The sequence below is a fragment of the Monodelphis domestica genome, chromosome 1, assembly GCF_027887165.1.
Source record: "Monodelphis domestica isolate mMonDom1 chromosome 1, mMonDom1.pri, whole genome shotgun sequence".
NCBI lineage: Eukaryota > Metazoa > Chordata > Mammalia > Didelphimorphia > Didelphidae > Monodelphis > Monodelphis domestica.
This window is the reverse complement of record NC_077227.1, coordinates 566343934-566357639: the sequence shown is the minus strand read 5'-3', so window position 1 is coordinate 566357639 and position 13706 is coordinate 566343934. Positions and strand designations below refer to the sequence as shown.

Genomic DNA, 13706 nt, shown 5'->3' with positions numbered 1-13706 from the left:
TCCTCCAAGATTGTTGGATCATTTCACAACTCCAACAACAATATTCCAACTTTGTCAAAGTATTTCCAAAATTTTTCATTTTCCTTTACTGTCAAATTAGATTGGTACCTCAGAGATGTTTTAATTTTCATTTATCTCATAGTGATTTATAATCTTTATATGCTAAAGATAGCTTTGATTTTGTCATCTGAAAATTTCCTGATCATTTTTGTAAATTGGTGGATGTTGTAGTCTTATAAATTTGATTCAATTTTCTATATCTTTGAGAAATAAAGGTTGTATTAGAGAAATTTACTATAAAAAGACCAAGTTCCTTGTTCCACTTCTAATACTGGTCCCATTGATTTTATTTGTAAAAACTTTTCTTTATTTAATATAAAAACTATTAATTTTAAATCTCATACTACATATTCCCCTTCATCTTATTTCCCCTATTTCTCCTGCTCTTTCTATCTCCTTTTACTCTGGATTCATTCAATTTCTAATAATCCTCTTATTTAAAAATATAAGGGTAGTTCTCTTTGATAATTTCTTGTATTCTGCTTTCAAGGGTTTTTCCACATAGCTTTTGACTACCTTAATGATTCTTAAATTATCTCTTCTAGATTGATTTACACATCAGTTGATTTTCCAATAAGAAAATACATATATTCTCTTTTTTATATTCTTTTCAATTTGTTTTACTGTTTTATTTTATTTCATGAAGCCATTAGCTTCCAGTTTTCCTATTCTAAATTTTAATTACTTTCTTTAGTGAGCTTTTGAACTTCTTTTTCCATTTGACTAATTTTACTTTTTAAAAGTTGTAAACCTTAAAATTTCTTAGACTTATGAATGTTGGAAATTTCACCATTGGGAAATTTCATACTTGGAAAAAATTTCCTACTGATAGTAAGAACTCTATTGGAATGTGAAAACCCTTGGCATGGGAGGGTCCTTCTCCTCCCTACTTAAGACTACTTTAGGACAGAAACCTTTTGCTAAACAATGGAAAGGGCTTTGACCTATGCTTAAGCATAGAACAAGAAGTCCTTTGAGTCATGATTGATTTTAGAATTGATACAATAGAGATACTTGGAATGACAGAACCAGGTCTTGGATCTTACAATCTCCACTCTACTCAGTCTAACAGGATTTAGGAAGGGCTGCAGCATAGATCAAGATTTAATTATTTGAGAATATGACCTACAACAGACATGTGCAAAGGAAACAGACCTCTGGGCTGTCCTGGGTTAAGCTAGAGCCACCATTGGCACAGGGGAGACATCAGCAGTGATTGGTAGATGTGAGAACTGAGGGGAGGGGACTTAGATGGTTTCCTTAAAGATAGCAGGGTCTGAGGGAGAAGGAGGAGAGTTTTTTACTCTGAGAGGTTTTGCTCTGAGTGAGGTGGCTCTGAAGGAGGACTGAGGAGGTTGCTCTGTGGGAGGAACAGGAGAGAAAGCTGGCTCTGAAGGAGGAGAATTCTCTGGAGACATTTCTTGAAAGGAGGCTCTCTTGAAGGTGGAGTCTGAGGTTGGCATGAGAAGCCTTACCTAGAGAGATCTTGGGTGAGTGATAAAACCAACTGACTGATTTATTCATTCTTATTCCTTTCTTCCTTTCTCTCTTTTTCTATTGATTAATCAGTGTATTATAAATTAAATTTCTCTATAAAACCCAGTTGGCTTGGGCATATTCATAAATTGGGAATATATCCCCTGGCGACCATCTTATATTTATATAAAACCAAGACACAGTAAAAAACATATTTCAGCAGTCATAATTGATATATATATATTTACCTTGCTCCCAAACATTTTAATTATCACAAAGGTTCTTTCCTACACTGGGTTATTGTTCTTCTTTTTCCATTTAACCAATTCTGATTTTAAAGACTTCATCTTTTCAAGGGTTTTCTGAATTTTACCATTTGGTCAACTATGCTTTTTTCAAAGTACCAGCTTCTTGTCTTATTTATTAAATCAATAGTTCTATCACTTTCGATTTTATTAATTTCTCCCTTAATTTTTAGGATTTCTAATTTGGTTTTCTGCTGGGGGTTTTTAATTTGATCGCTTTCTAGTTTTTTCAATTGCATTTCCAATTGATTGATCTCTGCTCTCCCTTGTTTGTTAATATAAGCATTCAGGGATATGAATTTACCTCTGATTACTGCTTTGGCTGCATCCCAAAAGGTTTGAAAGGATGTTTCGCCATTGTCATTTTCCTCGATGAAATTATTAATTGTTTCTATGATTTCTTCTTTAACTAAACGGTTTTGGAGTATCATATTGTTTAATTTCCAATTGTCAACTATGCTTTTTAAGGTAGTTTTTTCTTGCATCCTTTTAATTTTTTCAATTCTTTCTCATTTTTCCTTTGACTCTTTTATCTGATTTTTGAAATTGAAATTCTTCCAGAGCCAAAGACTAATTCCCATTTTTCTTTGTATGTAGCTGCTTTGATCCATTATATCCTTCTGAGTTTTTGCCTTGCTCTTGCTTGTCTCCATAACAATATTTTAAGAGTTAGATTTTGTGATTCCTTTTTCCTAGGCCTTTTCTTGACTTTTATTTTTATCTTAAACATAGAATGTGTTTTTTGGATAGAGGAAGCAGCCTACTGAACTATAGTATTTTCATGGTATCATCCTCAGCTCTAATTATGGGTTTCTGCAAGGTTTAATTCTTTCAAGGGGGCATGATATACTCTGTACTGAGAGCTATAAGCCACCTCCTACTGCTGATTCTGTCTCCTTCAGGGTCTGCTGTTTGTTTGTAAGGGCAAGGCACCCTGCTGCCTATTCAGGGCTTCACTGTGGGCTTTCACTAGTCAGATGCTCTGGGAGAGTTATGTAGGGGCTTGGAACTTAAAAGGGTGAGGATAGGAGAGGTTTGCTGTTGGTTTACTCATTTTCTCAGAGTCTTGCTGCTAGCTTGAGTATAGCTCATTGGTATAACCTTGCTGCAAACAGCTCTCCTTTCTGACTACAGTGAAGGAGACTTTCTCTATCTACCTTCCAACTTGGTTTCTGCGAATAAATTGCCTCACACCATCCTTTTGTTGGTTCTGTTTCTCTAGAGATGAGATAATAATAAATAAGATGTCATGAACCATTACTTTGTGGTTGGTTGGAGTGGATTTTGAAAGATATTTGGGCACTTTTGCCTCTACTCCACCAACTTGCTTCTGCCTCTCCCTTCTCAGTCCTTTGAGATTTTGATTCCAACCTCACTATTTAACTTAATTTCCTTTCTCCAAAATAACCAATGCTATCTTAGTTGACCAAAATATAGCACTTTTGGGGTATTTTTCTAGTCTTTTTATACTTGCAATACAGCTGTTCTCCTTTGAGTGATAATGGCTCCCACTAAGGAAATAACATTCTAATTGCATATATACATACATATATATGTGTGTATATATATATTTATATGCATATAAATATATATATATATACAAAGAGAGAGAAGAGAGAGTGATCCTTTACATAAAGATTATTATTCTTACTTTTCCCTCATTTATTGGAAGTTCAATGACTAGTTTAGTCATTATAGCTTACATTTTTAGCGTAGAACTTGAGTTTAAATCTACTCACAGATTCCTTACTTGCATTATAACCAACAGTCAAATCACTTTAACTCTGCTTGGGTCAATTTCCTCATGCATAAAATGAGGATAACAATTACTACCTCCTAATTGCATATGAATAATTGAGTTTTTTGATGGTCAGATGAGGAAATATTTGTAAAGAACTAAGCATAGTGTCTGATACAAACTAAGGGGTATATTAATATTAGCTACTAAAATTATGTTCACATTGCTCTCTGCATTGAGACTAATAAGTAACTTCCTTCTTGTACCTCTGATTATTATTACAGGGACCTGTAAACAATTATCTATTTACCTTCTCTCTGTATCAAGGAAAGATAAAGACTGAAAAATGATTGGCAGAATCATGTGACTGGAATCTTATGAGCCTGGGAGTGTTGGAATCTTTGGAATTCGGTTGAGAGAAACTGTTTCTCTGGATCTGAAGAGGAAAGGAGAGAGAAGTGTGGCCAAATCTGTCAGAAGATGAATTCCCAAGTCACTAGCCTTTGAAGATCCTTTGGCTGTGGTAAGGATTTATTCTTCAATGATCTGCTGGTTAGGAATTGAGGAGCTGTCTTCAACTTGGAGGACTTATCAATTGTGGACATTTCACCTTGGATTCCTGTTTTGGCTCTCAGGGACTCTATTGTAAGATCCAACTTCCCTATTTGATTTGCCTTTAGGTTATTATTGTAGTTAGATAGAATTATTAATTTAGGAGTTAAAATTAAGGGTTTAAAGATAAGATCATACTCTCTCCCTCACTCTCCTTTCCTAAAACCCTCTTCCCAATCTCAAATAAATACAAACTATTTAAATGTTTATCCTTATGTGTTTTTCCATATTTATCTTCCTAAAATCCTGGTATAACAGTTCGGCAGAGTCATCTATGTTTTAGAAATCATAAAAATTAAGTTTTATATGTATAAAGTAGACTGTCTGTAGAAAAATCAGTTAGTGGGAATGGAACATTCCATTCTCACTCAAAGCAGTGGTACAGCTGAAGGCGGGAAGGGTGGGTGGGGCAACGGAATTCTAAGGCTCTGGGCAAGCTAGTGGAGCCATTTAAACTTTAAAGGGCCATCATCATGTGCTTTTGGTGGCCATATTAGGTGGCCATATTGGGCAACGATATTGATAAATATACATTTTTTTCCTTTTCAAATTTTTTTGTTCATATTTGTTTCTGTAAATAATATACACTGTGGAGTATAACAACTCCTAGTCACTGGTATATACTGTTTTGTCAATGAATGTTAAAATATCTGGTGATGTAATAATGAATATGTTATTTGTAATGTGGGACTACATTATGCATATCCCATACACTGTTTTTATGTTATTTCCTAATGTATGTTATTTAGGATTAGGATATACATGAATGAAGCCAGTGATGGATATAACATTGAGAACTGTCCTGTCTTATGTCCCCTTGTGTTGTACTTGTCTTTGTCTATTGTACAAGTGTAGACTGGCTTTCTTTCTTATGGGCAAATGGATGAAGGCTATGATCACCTGGATAACAAGGAATTCTCAATTAAAATTGATGGTAATATATATGAAACATCAATTGGACCAAATGGAACAGTAAGATACAGTAACAACATAAATAACATAGGATCAGGAATATGGTGATAATTTAAACACTGGTTACATTGAACAATTAAACAGGTGGCAACAGGAAGTAGCTACAGGAAAGGCCACCCTTTGTCCACTCAGGGATTTATCTGTAGTTTTTAAAAATGAAATTCATAAGGTTATAAGATAAAAAAAGATTTTCCTCTTATGACCCTGAGTCAATAAAAAGACGTACTCTGGCCTTCAGCAAAGAACCAAATCATGTCATTATGGAGATGAGATGGGTAATAGACCTTTTTGACCGAGATTATAATGATTTTGCCCAACTGATGAAGGAAGTTCTAACAAAAAGAGAAACAAATGTATTGAGGAAACAAGATCTGATCCTTTGTTAACATCTTGACCTGAGAATTATAATGTAGATTGAAATGATGATCAAGTGTATAAGGAATTAAATTAAGCAAGAGAAGCAATCTTAGAAGTAATGAATAGGAACACCAAAAGGCCTAATGCATGGTCCAAATTTGACTCTATAAAACAAAAGGTCTCAGAAGCACCTGCAGAATTCCTCAAGAGAATAACCAAGGCTGTGGAAGCACTCCTGAATTTGGATGCTATGGAGGAATGGACCATTGCCCTTATAAAATGCATATTTGTCTAAAATGCAGTACCCAAGGTTAGACACTTTTTCAAAAGCAATTACCCAGCCTGGGAAAAACTAGATCTGGATGACCTGAGGAGAAAGTCTACATATTTGACCAATGTCTCTGATGACAAGAACAAGGGAGAATGATTCTGTGGTGGAAGAGTTAAAAAGGAAATTTAGAGAAGCAGAGAATAAGGCTAGGGAAAGTGAAATAATGGAGGTAAAAGCTGTTGCTGTGTTAACATCTGTGCAGCCAAGAAATAACACAAATAACACTTATAGGCCTAATGAGAAAAGATTAGGTCCTAGAGGATGGTTCTTGTGTGATAGTATCAGACATTTTAATAGGGACTGCACATTTAGAAAATAATTTAGGAGACAAATTAAAAGGAATGGTGGTTTTAATAGACATTATAACAATAACTGGAGCAATGACCATTATAATAATTATATGACTAATAACTGGTGGAATAATAAGAACAATAATCAAAATAGATATGTAAATCAGTGCCAAAATTCCTGTTGTCAGGGACAACAAGCACTTGATCTGACCATTATGCAGCAGTGGGTAAAGTCTTGAGCTACACCAAAATATAGCCAAGTGGTAAAAAGTGATCAAAATGATGGAGCTTGCAGCTTATGAAGTCTTGCCCAGTGTCCATATGCAAATGAATCAATAAATAATGAGTTGTGTATAAATGAAAATAAGTATAATGATGATGAAATTAGTGTAAATGAGTGTACAGAAAAAGAAAATTTTAATATAAACTTAGTAGGAAATTCTAATGAATGTAAAATAATGGAAAGTAATAAAGAAGATAAACTGCATAATGATAATAATAATAATAATGGAATTATAAATTAAAATAATGATACCAAGATGGAGAATATAAGGACCAATGAGAGTAGTGTAAAAGCTGATGATGGAAAATCCTGAGAAAGTCACATAATTCAAGCAGATGTAAACTTGGATGGACAGGAAATGACTGAGCTTTGTTCTGATGTTACTGTGCTTGCACCAGTATTATAAACATTTTAACCTCCTAACAGTACTGAACCCTATGTTTCTGTTACTATAGGGGATCAGATATATGATCTTTTGGTTGATACTGCAGTAGAGCCAGTAAATTAGTTTTAAAAAGTTTTCCTAAAAATTGTAGAGCTGTTGGTATTATGGAAGTATTAGGAGCTACTGGAAAACCAGAAAGAGTAGCAAAATTACAACGTAAAATGATTACTTTAGGGACTTTATCTGTGGAGTATGCATTTCTGTGTATTCCAGACTGTCCCATGAATCTTCTTAGTAGGAATTTATTGTGTGAATTGTGAGCAATGGTCCAATGTACTGATACTGGGAATATATCATTAAATCTGCCAAAGGAATCTCTGAAAGCTTTTCCATAGCTGTTCTTAGATTCAGTCAGTGCAAAGAATTAGTTGGATTCCATCTATCCTATTCCTGAGGATATACCAGAAAACTTATGGTCAAAGTCTTCCACAGATGTAGGCCTATTGAAATCAGCTACTCCAATAACATTGAGAACCAAGGAAGGGCAGTTCCTTGTGTTCCTAAATATCCTTTGAGTAAAGAAGCTATAGAAGGGATAAGACCTATCATTAAGTCCCTAATCCAACAAGGAATATTAATACCATGCTTCTCAGAATACAATACACCTATGCTTCCAATAAAAAAAGTCAAAACTCAATCAGAATGGCAAAATCATCTACAGATTCATCCAAGATGTGAGAGCTGTAAACAATCATGTAATGAAGACACATCCTATAGTACCAAGCCCAGCTGCTATAATCTCTTCTATTCCAAGCCAAGCAAGATATTTCACCATGGTAGATTTCTGCTAAGCATTTTTCTCTATACTGATTCACGACGATTAGCAAAAGATAATTTTTTTTTTTTTACCTGGGAGAAAACCTAGGGGACTTGGACTAATCTTCCACAGGGATTCAGAGATTCCCTAAGCCAATACTCACAAATTTTGAACTGACACCTTAAAACAATAACATTCAAAGAGAATAAAATAGTACATTTTATTGATGATATCCTCCTAGAATCTCCATCTGCTAAAGTGTGTCTAAGCGATACCAAGATTCTTTTGATAGAATTATATAAACATGGGCATAAAATGTCCAAGGCAAAATTACAGTGTTGAATATCTTGGATTTGTGTTATCAGAGGGTTCCAGAAGTATTACATAAAAAAGAATAACTGACATCAAGAAACTGAGTGTACGTAAGATCAAAAAGCAACTAAGAGCTGTTCTTGGAATAACTGGTTTCTATAGGCAATGGATATCTGGATATAGAGAAATAACTAAATGTTTGACAGATCTAACCAGAAATACAGAACCAGAAACTCTGAAACTCAAGCCTGAACATCTTCAAGCTTTAAATTAGCTTAAGTAATCAATTTTATCTGCACCAATTTTGGGTATCCTGGATTATAAAAAACTTTTTCAACTGTTTGTAAATGAGACAAAAGATATTGCTTCTGGTATACTGACACAGACTTTAGGACAAAGTTATCATCCAATTGGATACTATAGTTATCAGCTAGGTCCAATTGCTGATGATACAGTTCCTTGTCTAAGGGGTGTAGCAGCTGCAACTATGTTATTCCTGAAGTCATCAGATTTAGTTTTGGGATGTCCATTGACTGTATATTGTTCACATCAAATAGAAGTACTAATGAGGAAATTTAGTACTCAAGCATATTCCAACCAACTAATATCTAAGTATGAAGTTATACTTCTAGGTAGTGAAAACATTGAGTTGAGGAGCTGTAGTGTGCTAAATCAAGCTACACTTCTTCCTGATATGCCAAAGAATGGTGAACCATTACATGAATGTGTAGAGGTAGTAGATATAGTGGATATTCCTAGGATGGATTTAAAAGGCATTCCAATTGAAAATCCAGACTTGGTTTTATTCACAGATGATTTTTCATATTTGTGTAATGGAGTTTGATGTACAGGTGCTGCAGCTGTCACCAAATTTGAGACACTGTAATATGGACCATTACCTAGTAACCTTAGTGCTCCAGGGGCATAGTTGGTAGCTTTGAATCAAGCATGTCTTCTGGCTGATGGTAAAAGTGCAAATATATATATAGACTCTCGATATGCTTTTTCAGTTTGTCATGCTACAGGACATATCTGGAAACAATGAGGTTTTATTACTTCATTGGGAAAACCAATTGCTCATGCAGAAATAATAACTGAGTTATTGGATGCTATCCAGAAACCTAAACATCTAGTGGTGATCATCCTTATGGCAGAGATTCAGTCTCTAAAGGAAATCAAAGAGCTGATATCACTGCAAAATCTGCTGCCAGGAATGCTCCAGAGTATGTCATGAACTTGTCAATTATTGAATCTGATGATCTATAAAAAGCTTATGTAGACTCAGAAATACAGAAATGGAAGAAGTTTGGAGCATGGAAAGAACATGGAATATGGGTTGCAGATACTGGAAAACCACTGTTACCAAAAGACTTTTACACTTATTTGTGTTAAGCAATCCACAAAAAAGGTCATTTTGGTACTCAAGCTGTAATTGGCTCTTTAAAGAGGCAATGGGTAGCACCTGGAATAACTACTGTAGCAAATAAGATCTCTGCCAACTGTTCCGTTTGCCAAAAATTTAATCAAGAGCCATTCAGACAGAAAGGTTTAGGTGGTAGATCTTTGGCATATTGTCCATTTGAGAGTCTGCAAATTGATTACATCAGCATGCCAAAAGCTGGAAGATAGAAGTTTTGTTTGGTAATTGTTGACAGGTTGACCAAATGGACTGAAGCTTTTCTATCAAATACAAGTACAGATAGCTTTGTGGTGAAAGTGTTGATTAAGGAAATTATACCTAGATTTGGTATACCATTAACTATAGATTCTGATAAGGAATCTCATTTCTCCCAAGACATCATGAAAAAAGAATCTATAAGAATCTAGGAATAACACCCAAATAGAATGGTCCTTATCACACACAAAGTTCAGGTCAGGTGGAGCTCATAAATAGGGAACCAAATACTATGATGGGGAATATCTGTGCTGAAACTCATCTCAAATGGCCAGATATTCTTCTCATAGATTTGTTTTACCTATGTACTAGACCAAGAGCAGATTTAAATATATCATCATATGAAATGCTCTTTGGACATGCTCCACTACAAGCAAAAACCTGTAAGAGAGTCTATACATCTCTCTTAAGTGAAGATTGTCAACTTGCTTCTTACTTAAGTGCTTTATAACAAAGAATCAAAGAATTACATGATGTGGGAGAATTAATTCAATCTGGTCCATTGGATAATTCTCTCCATGATTTCAAATCAGGAGATATGGTTTATGTAAAAAATTCACTAAGACATCAGCAATGGAAGAGACTTGGGTAGATCCTTACACAATTGTGCTAGTTTCTCCATCTTCAGTAAAAGCTTTGGGTAGAGATTCATGGTATCATTGTTCACATATAAAATTAGCACATGGTATAAATAATGAAAATGTACAAATCATCAAAGAAGAAAATGAAGAAGAGATTGTAGAAAGTTAGAATCATCAAGCAAATTGAGTCTGCAGTAAAAAAGATCAGTAAGGAGAGGACGATTCCTGCAGAATAGAAAGAAGAGGACAATGCAAATGAAGAGAAGAATTCAAGAAATTAATGTTAAAAGACAGAAAACATAAATTTAAAGACATTGATAATTTGCAATGAAGAGGAGCACAGGATGGACTGATTAATTAAAATTGTGTGGTAATGTATTATAACACAAAACAGCATAACATATTCACACAAGTGAACATGAATATATTTACTACCATGGAATTACAAAAGAAGAATTATTCAAGAAAGATGAGGTGTGAGTGTTAGGAATAAAACATATGTTTGTACTGTAAATATATTTTGATTGGTCACCAGGGATTTAAATTCTAAATCCCAATGAAATACTCAAATCAGAATGGAATTTCATAGTGGTTTATTTACAGTAGAGTGAAGATATTAAGGACGAAAGAAAGAGAGGAATAAGAGAAAGATATCAGGCAGGAGTTCAGAGGCCCCAGCCAAGGGAGAGGGGGCAAAGGATTAAATCTAGCAGAGCTTCCAGCCATGAGGCCTCCTTCAAGATAAGGGGCCTATTCAGAGGCTGCTGCCTCCAGAAAACCAAGGGAAAAGGAGTCCAAAGAGATGAGCCTCTCCAGAGGCTTGTTCCTCCAGAAAAGCCAAGGAAAGGGGGAGTAAGCTTTGCACTCACCCCATGACAGTCGAAGGGAAGCAGTCTGGGTTCTCACACTCAAATTCCACCACCAAGTCCCTCTCACAGGAAGTGACAGGAAATATAAAAGCAGTTCTTTACATTACTTCCTGTGTCTCACATGTACCAATGGTGGCTTACACTTGGCTTTCGACAGCCCAAGGGGTCAGTCAGTTTTTTCTGATTTGTCACTTGCTAGCACACATGGGTCATAGAGCTTCCTCCCCCACACTTAATCCTTAAGTGGGAGGCTTATACATTCCTGGTTGTTAAAATTCTAAAGACTAAGCAGGGTGGAGTAAATCTATAATTCACAGAAGAGAAGGAGAGTCTGAAGTAGTGGTAAGTATATTGCATGCAACAGTAACATAACACTAACATAACAGTAACACTGACATTTCACTAGCAAAACAAGATGACATACCAAAAGTAACAACATAACAAAACATAAACACAATACATAAACATGGTTAGGTTACATTGAATCACTACTTAAATGAGTGAAACAATGTATAATTAGGGTACTAACAATATTATAATTAGCTATGGATTAGTTAGTTACTAACAAACTTAGCTACTTAGATATTCAGTTTTAGTATAGAAATTTAATTAGAAGAATTTTGAAGATAGGGAATCAGGATTAAGTAGATAAGATAAGATTGCATGATGCCTTACATGACAACATACATAATATCATATATTACATAACACAAATAACATATGACATAACATGTCAAACAAAATTATAAACACATATAAATATATGTAGTGTGTATAATAAGATTAGAAACTAATTGTATTATAGTGTAAGTATATGCATATATGTAACACATATGTAATATATGTATAGACATGAAGTGTATATACGTGTATATGTGCATTGTATAGCATACATGTATATGTTGTATTGTGTACTACATGTATGTGTGTGTTTAAATTATGTACATAGTTCACTTATATCTATAGTTTTCATAAGTGAGTTTAATGTTTTGTTTTAATTTTGGTATAAAAGTTGTGCAATGTTGTGTTTATTGTAATTTTCAAAAATTTTTCTCTAAGTTTGATTTTAATGTATTACAATAGTAGTAGAATGTTCTGTATTAGCTGATAAGAGTAGAATTTATGAGTTTGATGTTTGCATGGAAGTTGTGTTTAGCTTTTACTTTTGATGTTATTTACTTGTGCTTTTGCTTGTGTTTGAAATTCATTCTTGTTCATTATTTAATTCCTTTTTCCCTTTCCTTGTTAAAATCCCTAGAATAGGTTAGGATTAGTTAGATTAAGAAATTTGAGTGTAGGTTGTTTCTTATTTGGGATAGATATCTTGTTTTAGGTAATCGGTAAGTATTTTAGGTTTTGTACAAATGTCAAAATAGTGTTTCCAACACAATTTAGGTTTTGTGGAAAAGGACTGCATCAAGGTAAAATAAAGACTGCAAAATGATTGGCAGGAGCATGTGACTGGAATCTTATGAGCCTGGGAGTGTTGGAATGTTTAGGATTCAGTTGAGAGAAACTGTATCTCTGGATCTGAAGAGGAAAGGAGAAAGAAGTGTGGCCAAATCTGTCAGAAGATCAATTCCCAAGACACTAGCCTATGAAGATCCTTTGGCTGTGGTAAGGATTTATTCTTCAATCGTCTGCTGGTCAGGGATTGAGGAGCTATCTTCAACTTGGAGGAGTTATCATTTGTGTACATTTCACCTTGGATTCCTGTTTTGGCTCCCAGAGACTCTATTGTAAGATCCAGCTTCCCTGTTTGATTTGACTTTAGGATATTATTGTAGTTAGAATTATTAATTTAGGAGTTAACATTAAGGGTTTAAAGATAAGATTACCCTCTCCCTCACTCTCCTTCCCCAAAACCCTCTCCCCAATCTCAAATAAATACAAACTATTTAAATGTTTATCTTTATGTGTTTTTCCCTATTTATCTTCCCACAATCCTGGTAGAACATCTCCTAGTGAGGGTGTGCTTACCCAGACCAGGGAAATAGCAATAAAAACCAAGTCTTTCTATTCTTTCTGAAGGAGATAATGAAGAATAATCTTTCCAAAATAGATAAACCTAATAAGTTTTTGCACACACAAAAAATAAACACACAACACTTTTTTGGGCTAAAAATCTCCTTTAGACATTCAAAATACATTCACCTACAAAATCATGACCACTATATTTGTCATCTTTTCTTTTTTTTCTCTTTGTTTTTCTTTTATCATTGGGGTGTGTATATGTGTGTGTTTTGGTCATGTCAAAAAATGTTTATTATACTCTAACTATATGATAACTATTGAGGCTGAAGATGTAAATAGAAGCAGAACAACATTCTGTAGCATTCCAAGCATATCAACATCTAAGAAAAATAAATGATTGTATGGTTACTGTGTCTTCAGACACAAGGTTTGAACTCTGATTATCTGTGGGTGGACATTCCATGCTGCCCCTCAAGGCAGATTCATTAACATTTGGTGCCAAGTCCAATTCCTTTGTAAAAGTGGGAGAGTGGGGGGCAGCTGGGTAGCTCAGTGGATTGAGAACCAGTCCTAGAGACGGGAGGTCCTAGGTTCAAATCTGGTCTCAGCCACTTCCCAGCTGTGTGACCCTGGGCAAGTCACATGACCCCCATTGCCTAGCCCTTACCA

General features: G+C 34.7%; 1 long non-coding RNA gene across 2 annotated transcripts in view; it reads left to right on the top strand.

Annotated features, from left to right (window-relative positions):
* The first annotated feature begins 3948 nt into the window (after window positions 1-3948).
* Window positions 3949-13706, top strand: part of LOC103104559 (uncharacterized) — a 29388-nt gene continuing 19630 nt past the window's right edge. The window contains exons 1-2 of one of the 2 annotated variants that reach the window (XR_008915528.1): window positions 3949-4224; window positions 12459-12802. This is a non-coding gene — a long non-coding RNA (uncharacterized LOC103104559). The remainder of the gene's footprint in view (window positions 4225-12458; window positions 12803-13706) is intronic. The other variant, XR_008915527.1, reaches the window with a different exon arrangement.